The sequence below is a fragment of the Phascolarctos cinereus genome, unplaced genomic scaffold, assembly GCF_003287225.1.
Source record: "Phascolarctos cinereus isolate Bilbo 61053 unplaced genomic scaffold, phaCin_HiC Scaffold_3;HRSCAF=262, whole genome shotgun sequence".
Taxonomy (NCBI): domain Eukaryota; kingdom Metazoa; phylum Chordata; class Mammalia; order Diprotodontia; family Phascolarctidae; genus Phascolarctos; species Phascolarctos cinereus.
In genome coordinates this window covers 198408140-198422630 of record NW_027555736.1, presented here as the reverse complement: position 1 = coordinate 198422630, position 14491 = coordinate 198408140, and the positions used below count along the sequence as shown (strand labels likewise).

The 14491-nt window shown below is 34.3% G+C and overlaps 1 pseudogene; it reads right to left on the bottom strand.

Moving 5' to 3' along the window:
- Nucleotides 1-10924: 10924 nt before the first annotated feature.
- Nucleotides 10925-11286, bottom strand: LOC110220313 (large ribosomal subunit protein P1 pseudogene; annotated as a pseudogene).
- Between the last annotated feature and the right edge of the window lie 3205 nt (nucleotides 11287-14491).

The window sequence follows — 14491 nt, the reverse complement described above, 5'->3', positions numbered from 1 at the left end:
TGTTGGTGATTTGTATGCTGCATGGCATTCATACAAACTCTGTGGTAATATGTTTCAACCAAGGGGTGAGCTCAGATGGCAAAGGCAGAAATCTAGCTGAATTGTTCCACATTTCCCTCCAGATAACTTTAAAATGAAGCCTCAAATCAAATTTAGAGTAGCAGAGCCAACAAAAAAGTTAGGGTGAGATATTTTTCCAACCTAAGGAAACTTAAGAGGTCAGCAAGAGAGGTCTGAGATACAAGAGCGGGGTCTGGCCCAGAGTGCCTGTGGTAGCAACATAATAGTGGGTCTTGGAGGTAGCTGGTGGTAGCAGCTACATCTTTGGAACTCTCAGGCCAGAGATGGTAAGGGGGTCAGACAACTGGACAGAGAAAGATTACAAGATAGCCTTTGCTAGTAGTGAGTGCAGCTGGTGTTGATTGGCAACTCTATTGCCTATAAGCAGTTCTGGGTTGTAGTTCTATGGCAGGGAGAAGAATTAGTATTTGCAGCTGCAGGAGAGCAATGGACCTGGTCAAAGTTCCAGGGCCAAGAAGAACAATACAACTTGTGGCTACTGGGGAGCAGGAGCCCTTCCTGTGTAAAGCCCAGAATACAAACCAGGAGAGCAGTGACAAGGTGATTAAGTCTTCATTTCCTACATATATAGAGAACTAAGTAAAACTTGTAAGAATGAGAGCAATTCCCCAATTAATGATTGATCAAAGGATACAAACACACAATGTTCAGAAGAAGAAATCAAAGGTATCTCTAGTCATATAAAAATGTTGTAAATCACTATTGATTAGAGAAATACAAATTAAAATAAATGAGATACCACCTCACAGCTCTCAGAACAAAGGCTAGAGGAGATGAGGAAAAATGGATACATTAATGAACTATTGTGAACTTATGAATTGGTCCAACAATTCTGGAGAATAATTTGGAACTGTATCCAAAGGATTATACAACTGCGCATACCCTTTGACTACAACGTCTGTATTGATCCATCAATATCAATGCTAGGTTTGTATCCCAAAGAGATAAAAGAAAATGGAGAAGGAGTTATATGTACAAAAGTATTTGTAGCAACTCCTTTTTGGTGGCAAAGAATTGGAAATTGAGGGGATGATCATCAATTTCCTGAAGAAACTGTGGCATATGAATGTGATGTAGTACTATCATGCTATAAGAAACAATGAGTGATGATTCCAGAGAAACATGAAAAGATTTATAAGAACTGATACAAAGTGAAGTGGGCAGAAACAGATAAATGCAAACTGGAGTATGATTTTCTCACTTTCTTTATTTTTCTTTCTTTTTCAATATGGCTAATATGGAAATATATTTTACATGATTTCATATGTATAATCAATATCATTGTTTGTCTTCTCATTCTGTGAGGGGGAGAAAAATTCAAAAGTCAAAATGTTTTTATAAGAATGTTGCAAATAAATAATATTTTTTTAAAATGTTCTAGCCAACTTATAGTCACAAAAAATCCACCCAATAAATTCACAGTCATATAGCATCTCTGGGAGAATACTTCCATCAGAAGGATGGCCCTTTTTTAATAAAAGGGTGTAAAGGAAGTAGCCTTTTCAAGTAAAGTGAACATTTTAACCATTCTTTCCCAATGTTCCCCTCAAAACAACTTTAGAATAACACATTAAATTGAATTCTAAAATTGCATAACAAAGGTTTGGAGTGAAACTTTTTTCAAACCTAGGACAACTAAACAAAATATCAATATAGATCTGTGGCACTGGGATAGGAGCTAGCCAGAAGCACAGGTAAGCAACACCAACCATGGACCTTGTAGGCAACAGTAGCAGCAGCATCAATGACAGCTCTAGTAACAGGAGCTCTCATTACCCAGAAACAGTAAGTAGATTGAACACCTGATAAAAAAAAAATAAGAGTTTCCAGGAGACCCTTGTGCTAGCACCAGATGCAGGACTGGGAACCATCTGGCAATTCCATTGACCACTATCCAGTTCTGTGTTGTTATTCCATGGGGAGAAAGAATGTTTGTGGTGAAAGAAAGTAAAAGTCCTGTCTAAGAAGGGAACAGAACGCAGGCAAGGTAAACAATGACCACGCATCTGCCGGGATCATGCCACGTTGGAAGCACCAAAAACTTACAGGCTTCCAGAACTAGCTGTGAAAACAAAAACAAAACAAAAAAACCCCTAAAGCTTAGGACTGTGACCCCTACCCATGGCCATAGAGGTGAGCAGAGATCAGCTTTAACATAAAGTTCAAGGTCAAGAAATGGGCTGGAAAATATGCAAATACCAAAAAAATAAACCTAACCATATAAAACTACAACAAAGCTCAAGATACAAATTCAGAAGGAGAAAACAGTATGAAAATATCTTCAAGCAAAGCCTCAAAGAAAAATGAAGTCTAGAAGCAAGCCAGACAAGGATTCCTAGACAAGCTTGAAAAAAAAAGTAGAAAGAAAAAAGCAAAAATTTGTCAAAAAAATCAAATAAGATTGATAAAGGAAAAAAAATGGGAAAATAAATGAAAGTAATGCCAGAAATTTATGAAAATAAAATTGACGTCTTGGCTTAAAAAGGCACAGGAAAATATTGGAGAAAATAACTACTTTAAAATCAGAACTGGCCAAATGGTAAAAGAGATACAAAACTTACAAAAAGAAAATAATTCCTTAAAAATTACAATTGTGTGCTATCCACATCCAGAAAAAGAACTATGGAGGCTGAATACTAATCTAAGCATATTATTTGAATTTTTTTTTCTTTCTCACTTTTTTTTCCCCTTATATTCTGATTCTTTTTTCACAACATGACTAATGTGGAAATATATTTAACATGATTATACATGCATAACCTATATCAGATTACTTGCTGTCTTGGGGAGGGGATGGAAAGTGGGGGAGGGAGAAAAATTTGGAACTTAAAATCTTATAAAAATGAATTTTGAAAACTGTCTTTACATCTAGTTGGGAAAAAAATACTATTAAGTGGGCAAAAAAAAACTAAAAATAATTTAGGATTGGACGAATGGAAATTAATGAATCCATGAGATGTCAAAAAAATATAATAAAACAAAGTACAAATAGTGGGGAAAATAGAAGATGTGAAATATTGCATGGAAAAATGACTTGGAATAAAAAAATTGAGGAAAGATTATTTAAGAATTATTGTATTCAGACTCCATCAGTTCTTTCCTGGAGGTGGATAGCATTTTTCATCATGAATGCTTTATAATTTTCTTGGATTTTTTGATCATAGTAGTTAAATCATTCACAGTTGATCATTCTTACAACATTGCTGCTACTGTATGCAATATTCTCCTGGTTGTGCTCATTTCATTTTGCATCATTTTGTGTAAGTCTTTCTAGAGTTTTCTAAAATCATTCTACTCATCATTTCTTATACTATTCCATTACTATCATAAGCCAAAACTTATTCAACCATTCCCCAATTTCTTATTCTTTGACATCAATAAAAATAAGCTGTTATCAATATTATTGAACAAATAGGTCCTTTTCCTACTTTTTAAAAAATCTTTTTGGGATACAGAACTGTAGTGATATTGGTGGATCAAATGTTATAAACAGTTTTAGAGTCCTTTGAGCATAGTTCCAAATTGCTCTCCAGAATGGTTGGGTTAGTTCACAACTTCACCAACAGTGTAGTATTGCTCCATGTTCCCATATCCCATCCAGTATTTATCATTTTCCTTTTTTGTTATTTTTGCCAATATGATAAGTGTGTGGTGGCATCTCAGAGTGGTTTTAATTTGCATTTCACTAATCAAGAGTGATTTAGGACACTTTTTCATATGACTACAGATAGCTTTGATATCTGCATCTGAAAACTGTTCATATCCTTTGATCATTAATCAATGGGGGAATGGCTTGTATTCTTAAAAATTTGACTCAGTTCCCTATCTATTTGAGAAATAAGAACTTTATCAGAGACACTATTAAAATTGTTTTCCAGCTTCCTACTTTCCTTTTTTTTTTGCTTTTTATTTTTTTTTGTGAGGTAGTTGGGGTTAAGTGACTTGCCCAGGGTCACACAACTAGAGTCATGTGTCTGAGGCCGGATTTGAACTCAGGTCTTCCTGACTTCAAGGCTGGGGCTCTATCCACTGCACCACCTAGCTGCCCCACTCTACTTTCCTTCTAATCTTGGCTGCATTGGTTTTCTTTGTGCAAAAACTTTTTAATTTAATGTATTCAAAATTATCCATTTTACACCTCATAATGCTCTCCATTACTTGTTTAGTCATAAGTTATTCCCTTCTCCAAAGATCTGACAAGTAAACTGTTCCTTGCTCTCCAAATTTATTTATGGTACCAACTTTTATGTCTAAATCAAGTACACATTTTGTTCTTATCTTGTTACATAGTGTAACATTTTGGTCTATATTTAGTTTCTGACATACTGTTTTCATTTTTTCCAGAAGTTTATGTCAAATAGTGAGTTTTTGTCCCAAAAGCTTGGGTCTTTGGGATTATCAAACACTAGAATACTATGGTCATTTATTATAACATATTGTGTTCCTAATCTATTCCACTGATCTACCATTCTGTGTTTTGGCTACACTAGATTGTTTGGATGATTACCACTTTATGATAGTTTGAAATCTGGTATAGCTAAGCCACCTTGCTTCCCATTTTTTTTTTATTGATTCCCTTTATATTCTTGATGCATTTTGATGAATTTTGTTACTATATTCTCTAATGTCTGAAATAATATTTTGGTATTTTGATTGGTATGACACCAAATAAATAAATTAATTAAGGTCGAATTATCATTTCATTGTATTGGCTTGGCTAATGCATGAGCAATTAATATTTCTCCATTTGTTTAGATTTGACTTTATTCATATGAAAACTGTTTTGGAATTGTGTTCATATAATTCTTGGTTTTCTCTTGGCAAGTAGATTCCCAAGTATTTTATATTCATTATAGTTATTTTAAGTGGAATTTCTCTTTCTGTTTCTTCCTGATGGACTTTGTAATAGATGTAAAGGCTGATGATTTATGTGGGTTTATTTCATATCCCACAACTTTGCTAAAGTTGTTAATTATTTTCAATTAGTTTTTAGTTGATTCGCTAGGATTTGCTAAGTAAAACATTATGTCATCTGCTGAGTTACAATTTTAGTTCCTCATTATCTATCCTAATTCCTTCAATTTCTTTTTCTTCCCTTATTGCTATAGCTAATGTTTCTAGTACAATACTAAATAATAGTGTTGATAATGGGACGGTCACCCCTGATCTTACTGGGAAGATTTCTAGCTTATCCTCGTCACTGATAATGCTTGCATATGGTTTTAGATAGATGCTATTTATCATTTTAAGAAAAACTCCATTTATTACTAAGCTCTCTATGGTTTTAATAGGAATGAGTGTTATATGTTGTCAAAAGGTTTTTTTTAATCTATTGATATATAATCATATTACTTTTGTTGGTTTTGTTATTCACATGGTCAATTATATTGATAATTTTACTAATATTGATCCAGTCCTGCTATAAATCCCACTGGGTTACAGTGTATGATCCTTGTGATATATTGCTATAATCTTCCTGCTTGTATTTGATTTAAAATATTTGCCTCAATATTCATTAGGAATATTGGTCTATAGATTTCTTTTTCTGTTTTTCCTTTGCCTACTTTAGATATCAGCACAATATTTATGCTGTAAAAAAATAAAAGGTAGGATTCCTTCTTCACCTATTTTTCCAAATAGTTTATATAGTATTGGAATTAATTGTTCTTTAAATGTTTGGTTGAATTCACTTTTGAATCCATTTAGCCCTGTGAATTTTTCCTTAGGGAGTTCATGCCTGTTCAATTTCTTTTTCTACAGTAGGGTTATTTGAGCTTTCTGTTTCCTCTTCTGTTAATCTGGGCAATTTAAATTTTTTGTAAATATTCATTGATTTTGCCTAAATTGTCTGGTTTATTAGCATGTAATTGGAAAAATAGCTCCCAATACTTACTTTAATTTCCTCTTCATTGGTGCCATATTCACCCTTTTCATTTTTTATACAGTAATTTGGTTTTCCTCTTTATTTTTTTAAAATCAAATTAACCAATGGTTTATCTATTTTATTGGGCTTTTTTTTTTCATTAAACCAGGTACTAATTGTATTTATTTGTTCAATGGTTTCCTTACTTTTAATGTGATTAAACTTTAATTTGATTGTTAAGATTTTTTATTTGGTATTTAATTTGGGATTTTAAATTTGTTCTTCTTCCAGCTTTTTTAAAAGTTGCATATCTAAATCAATGACCTGTTCTTTCTCTATTTTATTGATGTAAACATTTAGAGATATAAATTTTACTTTAAATACTGCTTTGGCTACATTACATAAATTTTGGTATGTTGTCACATTGTTGTCATTCTCTTTACTAAAATTATTGATATTTTCCTATGATTTATTCTTACACCCAGTCATTCATTCTTTCTTTCTTCCTTTCTTATGATATATTGTATGTGATTATATAGAATATGGTGCATATTATTATTATATATTTATTTGGATTACTCAGTTTCCAATTAATTTTTAATCTACCTTTCCATGGCCCTTTATTTAATGTAATTTTTATTGCTTCATGATCTGAATGCATTTAATAATTTCTGCTTTTCTGCATTTAGTTGTGAGGTTTTTATGCCCTAATACATGTTCAACTTTTATGTAAGTGCCCTGTACCACTGAGAAAAATGTATACTCCTTTCTAACTCCATTTAGTTTTCTCCAGAGGTTTCTCATACCTATCTCTTCTTAAATTCTATTCATGTCCTTAAATTCTTTCTTATTTATTTTGTGGCCAGATTTATCTAGTTCTGAGAGGAAAAAGTAGAGGTCTTGCACTATTATACTTTTATTGTCTACTTCATCCTGTAACTCATTTTACTTCTTTAAGTATTTGGATACTATACCGTTTGGTGCACATATGTTTAGTACTGACATTACTTCATTTTCTATGTTACCTTCTAGTAAGATCATTATCTATTTTAATTACATCTACTTTTTATTTTTGCCTTTTCTAAGCTCAGAATTACTATCTGCACTTTTTAAAAAAATTTCAGCTGAAGTGCAATAGAATTTACTACAGCCCCTTACCTTCACACTATGTGTCTCTCTCCTTCAGATGTGTTTCTTGTAAGCAATGCAGTTGGATTGTGGTTTCTAATCCATTTGGTTTTACTTTTCTATTTTATTGGAGGTCATCCCACTAACATTCACAGTTAAGATTATTAACTGTGTATTTCCCTCCATCTTATTTTTCCCTTTTTTTCATTCTCTTTCATCCTATTCTTCCTCACCAGTGTTTTGTTTCTGACTACCATCTCCCCCAATCTTCTTTCCTTTCTATCTGTGTCCCCACTTTCTCTTATACCCCATACCTTTTACTTCCCTATAGGGTAGATACATTTATATACCCAACTGAGTGTGTATATTATTCCCTCTTTGAGCCAATTCCAATGACAGTAAGGTTTAAGCAATGCCCAACCACCCCTCTATTTCTCTCCACTGTCATAGGTCTTTTGTGCCTCTTTATGTGAGATGATTTACCTTATTCTACTTCTCCCTTCCCTCTTCTCCCAGAGTAATTTTTTTCTTGCCCTTATTTTTTTAATTTCATCACATCAAAGTCAACAGAGAGCCCATGCTCTCTGTTTCTGTATAGTCCTTCTAACTGCCATAATAGTGATAAAATTCTTAAGAGCTGCAAGTATTGGTGAAGCCAAGATGGTGGTGTAAAAGCAGGGACTCACTTGAACTCTCCCACAAACCCCTCCAAAGACCTGTAAAAAAAATGATTCTAAACAAATTCTAGGGCAGCAAAACACACTAAAAGACAGAATGAAAAAATTTCCAGTCCAAGACAACTTGGAGGGTCAACAGGGAAGGTCTATTCCACCAGGCTAAGAGAGGAGCACAGCCCAGTGCAAACCACACCAGTACAGATCGGTACCTGGCAAACCCAAGCAGGCTTCAATGACTGAATCACTGGCAGCTGTGGAAGTTTCCAGGCTTCTCAACCCACAACTGCCAAAGACAGCTTAGAAGGTCAATAAGACAGGTCTGTTAGACCTGGGTGAGAGAGGAGTACAGTCCAACACAGCCCTGGGGCAGTGCCAGTGGCAGCAGCTGCTTCCAGAGCTCTCAGGCCATAGATGGTGGGGGGAATTGAACAATTGATCAGAAGGAGATTACAGGAATCTCTTTGCTAGCACTGAGGCAGTATCCTGTTACTTTGCCTATACTTAGATCTGGGTCATGGTCCTGGGGGGGCAATCCTGGGTTGAGGAAGAGTACTGGCATAGAAAAGCTTGGGGTAGCAGTAGAGAAGGAACCCTCCTCACAGTTCCAGGGCAGAAAAAAATTGCTTGTGGTCACTCACAGACCAGAGCACAGGCCAGGAGAGAAGTAAACATCTGTACTTAGATCATACTACTTGGGAAGAACTGAAAACTTACAGGTATCTAGAAGCGTCTCTGAAAACAGCTTCACAAAACCCCTGAAGCTTGGGACAGTACACCCTCCACACTGGAAGCAGAGCCCTACCTTAACAAAGAATTTTAAAAAATCAAGTAATTGGCTGGGAAAATGAGCAAACAGCAGAAAAAAAACTCAGAATATGGCAACTTACTGTGGTGACAAGGAAGATCAAAATGTAAATAGTATAGATAGCACAGTATTCGCTATTTTTTTCTTTTGTTTTTTTTTTTGTTTTCTCTTTCTTGTGATTCCTCCTATTGGTTCTAATTCTTCCTTACAACATCACTAATGCGAAAATATGTTTATTAGGAATGTATATGTAGAGCCTATATCAGATTTCATGCCATATGGGGGAGGAAGGTGGGGAGGGAGAGGGAGAAAAATTTAAAACTCAAAAGCAGTGATTGTTGATAAATCAAAATAAATTAAGAAAGCTAAAAAAATTTTAAAAAAGAATAACCTACTCAGCAAAACTGAGTGTAATCAAGTATGAGGGGAAATTGATATTCAATGAGATAGAGCAATTTTATGAATTCTTGAGTAGTCAGAGCTAAATAAAGAAATTGATTTCAAATACAAGACTCAAGAGAAGCATGAAAAAGTAAACAGGAAAGAGCAATCACAAGGGACTTATTAAAATTGAACTGTTTACATCCCTACATGGAAAGGTGATATTTGTAACTCATGAGACCTTTTTCATTATCACAGTAGTTGGAAGGAATATATATAGACAGAGGGCACAGGGTGAGTTGAATATAAAGGGATGATATTTAAAACATGAAATTAAGAGGTAAGAGAGGAATATACTTGAAAAAAGGGAAAGGTAGAATGGGGTATATTATCTCACTTAAAAGAAAAAAGAAAAAGCTTTTACAGTGGAGGGAAAGAAGGAGGAGATGAGAGAGAATAAATGAACCTTCCTCTTAATAGATTTGGCTTAAGGAGAGAAAAACATACACACTCAATTGAGTATGGAAATCTCTCTTACTCTAGGGGGAAGAAAAAAGGGGGGTGATGGAAAGGAAAGCAGATTGGGGGAGAGGGTAGTCAGAAGCAAACCCTTTTGAAAAGGGACATGGTCAAAGGAGAGAATAGAATAAACCGGGGTGGGATAGGATGGAGGGAAATACAATTAGTCTTTCAAAACATTACCATTATGGGAGTGTTTTGTATGACTACACATGTATAACCCATATCAAATTGTTTGGCTTCTCAATCAGGGTGGCTGGGGAGGGAGGAAGGGAGAGAATTTGGAGCTCAAAGTTTTAAAAATGACTGTTAAAATTGTTTTTATGTGCAACTGGGAAGTAAGATACACAGGCTATGGGGTATAGAAATTTATCTTACCCTAGAGGAAAATTGAATGGGAAGGGAATAAGAGAAGGGGTTGGGAGTGATAAAAGGGAGGGCAGATTGGGGGGAAGGAGTAACCAGGGTTTATGCCATCTTCAGATGAGGAGGGGAGGGAAAAGATGAGAAAATTTGGAACTCAAAATCTTGTGGAAGTACATGTTGAAAACTAAAAATAAATTAACTAAAAAAAGTTTCAAAAAAAAGTTACAAGTGTTCCTGTGTATAAAGGTAAACAATTAAACATTTTTTAAACCCTTGTATTTTCTCTTTCCTTTTAACCTTTTTATGCTTGTCTTAGATCTTGTTTTCTAAAATCAAATTTTCTGTTAAACTCTGGTCTTTTATCAGGAATGCTTGAAAGTCATCTATTTTGTTGAATATCGGTATTATTCCCCTGGTGGATTAAACTCAGTTTTGCTGAGTAGGTGATTCTAGGTCCTTTGCCCTCTGAAATATCATATTCCAAGCCCTCTGATCATTTATTGTAGAAGTTTGAAATCGTATGTGGTCTTGACTGTGGCTCCATGAAATTTAAATTATTTCTGGATGCTAGTAATATTTTCTCTTTGAGCTGAGAGCTCTGGAATTTGGCTATAATATTCCTGGTAATTTTCATTTTGGGAGTTCTTTCAGGAGGTGATTGATGGATTCTTTCAATTTCTACTTTACTCCCTTGTTCTAGGCTATCAGTGCAGTTTTCCTTGATAATTTCTTGAAAAAATGATGTCTAGGCTTTGTTTTTTATCATGGCCTCCAGGTAGTCTAGTAATTCTTAAATTATCTCTCCTGGATCTTTTTTTTTTTCCAGGTCAGTTGTTTTGCCAATGAGATACTTCACATTTTCTTCTTTTTTTTTAATTTAAAAAAATTAAAATTGATTTTTTAATGTCTTGTTGAGTCATTAGTTTCTACTTCTCCAATTCTAATTTTTAAGGAATTATTTTCTTCATTGAGCTTTTGTACTTCCTTTTCCATTTGGCTACCTCTACCTTTTAAAGAATATTTTCTTAAGTGGATTTGTGTGCCTCTTTTTCCATTCGACTAATTCTACTTTTTTGTTTTTTGAGTTAAGCTTTTTATTTAATGTTACAAAAAGTATTTAGTCAAACAGACCAAAGCCCATGTCATCATCGGACTCCTCGGGTTCTTCTTTTTTTGTGTCCTCTTTCTTCTTCTCCTCAGCTGGGGCAGCTGTGCTAGCAGGAGCTGCCCCTCCAGAAGGGGCTGCACCACCAGCTGCTGGGGTAGGTCCACCAACTCCTACATTGCAGATGAGACTTGCAATGTTGACATTGGACAGGGCCTTTGCAAATAACACTGGCCAGAATGTTTCAACATTTACACCTGCTGCTTTAATGAGGGCATTGATTTTTATCCTCAGTGATTGTAACATCGTCGTTGTGAAGGATGAGGACAGAGTAGATGCAAGTGAGCTCGGAAATAGCCATTTCAGCAGAAGGATGAGGACAGACTTGTTTGTAGTGGTGCTAGTCGCTGGATGAAGTGAGAAGTCACCCCAACGCGGCCTTAGCTGCTGAAGAAGAACCAAGCACGTTACAGACAACTGAAGAGTGACTAATTCTACTTTTCAAGGAATTGTTTTCTTCAATGAATTTTTTATGCCCTTTTTCCATCTTTTTGTGCTTCCTTTACCAAGCTGTTCACTTTTTTCCCCCATTATTCTCTTGTATCACTCTCATTCCTTTTCCAAATTTTTCCTCTGTCCCTCTAATATGATTTTACAACCTTTTTGAGCTCTTCAAGAAATACTTCTTAGGTCTGAGACCAATCGACATTTTTCTCTGAGGCATCACATTTCCATTTTCACATGATTGTCCTCTTCTGAATTTATGTTTTGTTTTTTCTTGTCACTATATTATTTTTCTATGATAAGGCTCCTTTTAATTTTTTACTCATTTTTCCAGCCTATTTTATGACTTTTAATTTTATGTTAAAGTTAAGCTCTGCTCCTGAGAGAGAGAAGGCACTATTCCAACCTCCTTGCAACAAAAGTATGGGACTTTTCTTCTGACCTACTACACCAGGGGTATGTTGCCTCTCTGTTGGCCTGCTGCAGTGGGGACATGGGACCTAATCATTGGCCTATTGCACTGAGACCATGGGGACTCACAGCCGACCTGTGCTGGGGCATGGCTCTGGACTGTACTCCCCTCTTACACAGTGATACACACCTTTTCTGTTTACCTTTTAAGTTGTCTTGGAATGGAAAATCATTTCATCCTTGGCTTTTGTTGGTTCTGTGACTTCAGTATTCATTTTGAGGCCTTATTTTAGGTGAATTTGGGAAAGTTAAGATAAGTTCTTGCTTTACTGTGCTATTGCCAGAGCCTTTCTAAAATTAAGTATTATCCATTAATACCAAGAGCAAAAACTATCTTGGAGATAATAGGGATTAACTAAAAACCTTTTCCAAAAGATCAGATGCAGAGCAAGCATGTCTATTACCAACATTGTTATCAAAGTTGTACTTAAAATGTTGCCTACAGCAATGAGACAAGAAAAATAAATTGAAAAAATCTTAAGAAATAATGAAGAAACTAGACTGTCACTTTTTTGCAGATATGATGGTATATTTAGAGGACCTGAGAGAAATCTATTAAAAAAAATAACTAGAAACCACTACCAACTTTAGAAAAGTTGAAGATTATAAAATAAATACATATAAATCATCACCATTTTTATGTACCATAAACAAAACCCAACAGGTAGAGATAGAAACAGAAATCATATTGAAAATAATTGCAGACAATATAAAATGTTTATGAGTCTACCTGCCAAGACACACACATGCAAGTTATAGAAACACAAATACAAAACACTTTTCAGACAAATATCAGTCTAAACATTTAGAGAATGATTTCTAGCTCATGGGAGTTGGAATATAGTATAGTGTGTGAACAACTGAGAAAGGGCCAGTCTATATATCCAACAAGGATAGAGCCAATGAAAGAGTTAATAGAATGAATAGGATTATAAATCACATAGGTGATAGGAAATAGCAAGGTGAGGCATCATCATGAAGAAAACTACCAATGAACACAACAATGCAGATTAAAACTCTGATTAATTATCTCATTACCAGAAAACTGTTAGTCAACATTTAGTAGGTGTTCAGTAAATGTTTTTTGATTGGTTTTTGATTCAAAGACAAAGAAAAGTTCTCATATACACCAAAATATTCATAACAACACTTTTAAGAATTTGAAACTGAGTATACACTCAGCAATCAGATTTTGGGGTACATGAGTATATTTGAATATTATTATACTATAAGAAAATAAGAATATGATAAATACAAAGAAATCTGGAAAGATTTGTCTGAACTTACATAGAATAAAATAAAAAATAGAAAAAAAACAATGTACACAATGACCACAACAATTTACATTTTAAAAGCACAAAACCAAAAATATATGAATACTCTTAACCCTGTAGAAGAAATTAAGTAATTTACCTTCCTCTTTTCACTGCAGAGGTGGATGATTCTGGGCTTATATATTGTATAAGTGATCAGATGCAGTCAATGTGTCAGTTTTTCTGTACTATGTATTTTTTCTTTTTCTAGTTTACAGGGAAAGTCTCACTATTAAGGGGAGATGTGAAGATGTATATTCATAAAAGCATTTTTTTAAAGTTAAGATTACTAAAATTTAGTCTGACAGTAAGAGAATCAGAACAGAGCAGTGCAACAAAAATCAACAAAGGAGAGGGTATCTAGAAGGAAAGGATTCACAAGCAACCAAGAGATTCAAAGAAAAGGTCATTGGTTTTACATAATTTAAAACCAAAAGAAAATGGAGCCTGAATCCAGAAGCCTCTATTTCCCCATTTTAAAAATGCAGTCATTAATAATTAGAATATCTACCTCAAAAAAGCTGTTGTGAATAAAATGTTTTGCAAAATATAAAGCATAATACTAATGTCAATTGCTGTATAAATACCCAGAGTTTTAGTATTTAGGTATTCACTAGTGATACAATTTATATGTTAAGAAATAATTCTTGAGGATAATGTTTAAAGAGTTAATTGTCATCAAAAGATAATGTATTAAATCATTAGCAATTATTAAATTAAAAAACTAAAATTTTCTTTTAATCTTGTAAGTATAGACTCATTAAACAATTAGTAAAATATTATAAAACTATTATGACACATCAGAGAGTTGGATTCAAAGCCAGGGAGACCTGGGTTGAAATCCTGCCCCTGAAAAATACTATCTTATGTGATTCTATTGAGAGTCACATAACCTCCCAATACCCCAGGTGGCTCTCTAAGTATAAAAGTTTCAGAGACTGTGACAATCTATGTAGGTAGAAAGAGTTTTTTCACTTAGGTTATCCTTATACCAATGAAATTGTCTTAACCTTCTAGAGATGAAGCTACAAGGTGATTGTGAACATTTTTATTATACTCAAACCTTTCATTACAATCAAAATATTTGGCTTTTTTGTCAGTACGAAGTCATGATAACTTTCTATAGAGCCATTGGATTTACTCAAAAATTTTCTAACCATGTCAGAGTGGAATGCATAAGCTACCAACCATTAAGACTCCATTTTGTTTTAGTTTTAAATTATGTACAATTACCTTTTTCTCTGTATTCTTCTTGACCTCTTGGCTACTTTATGGATA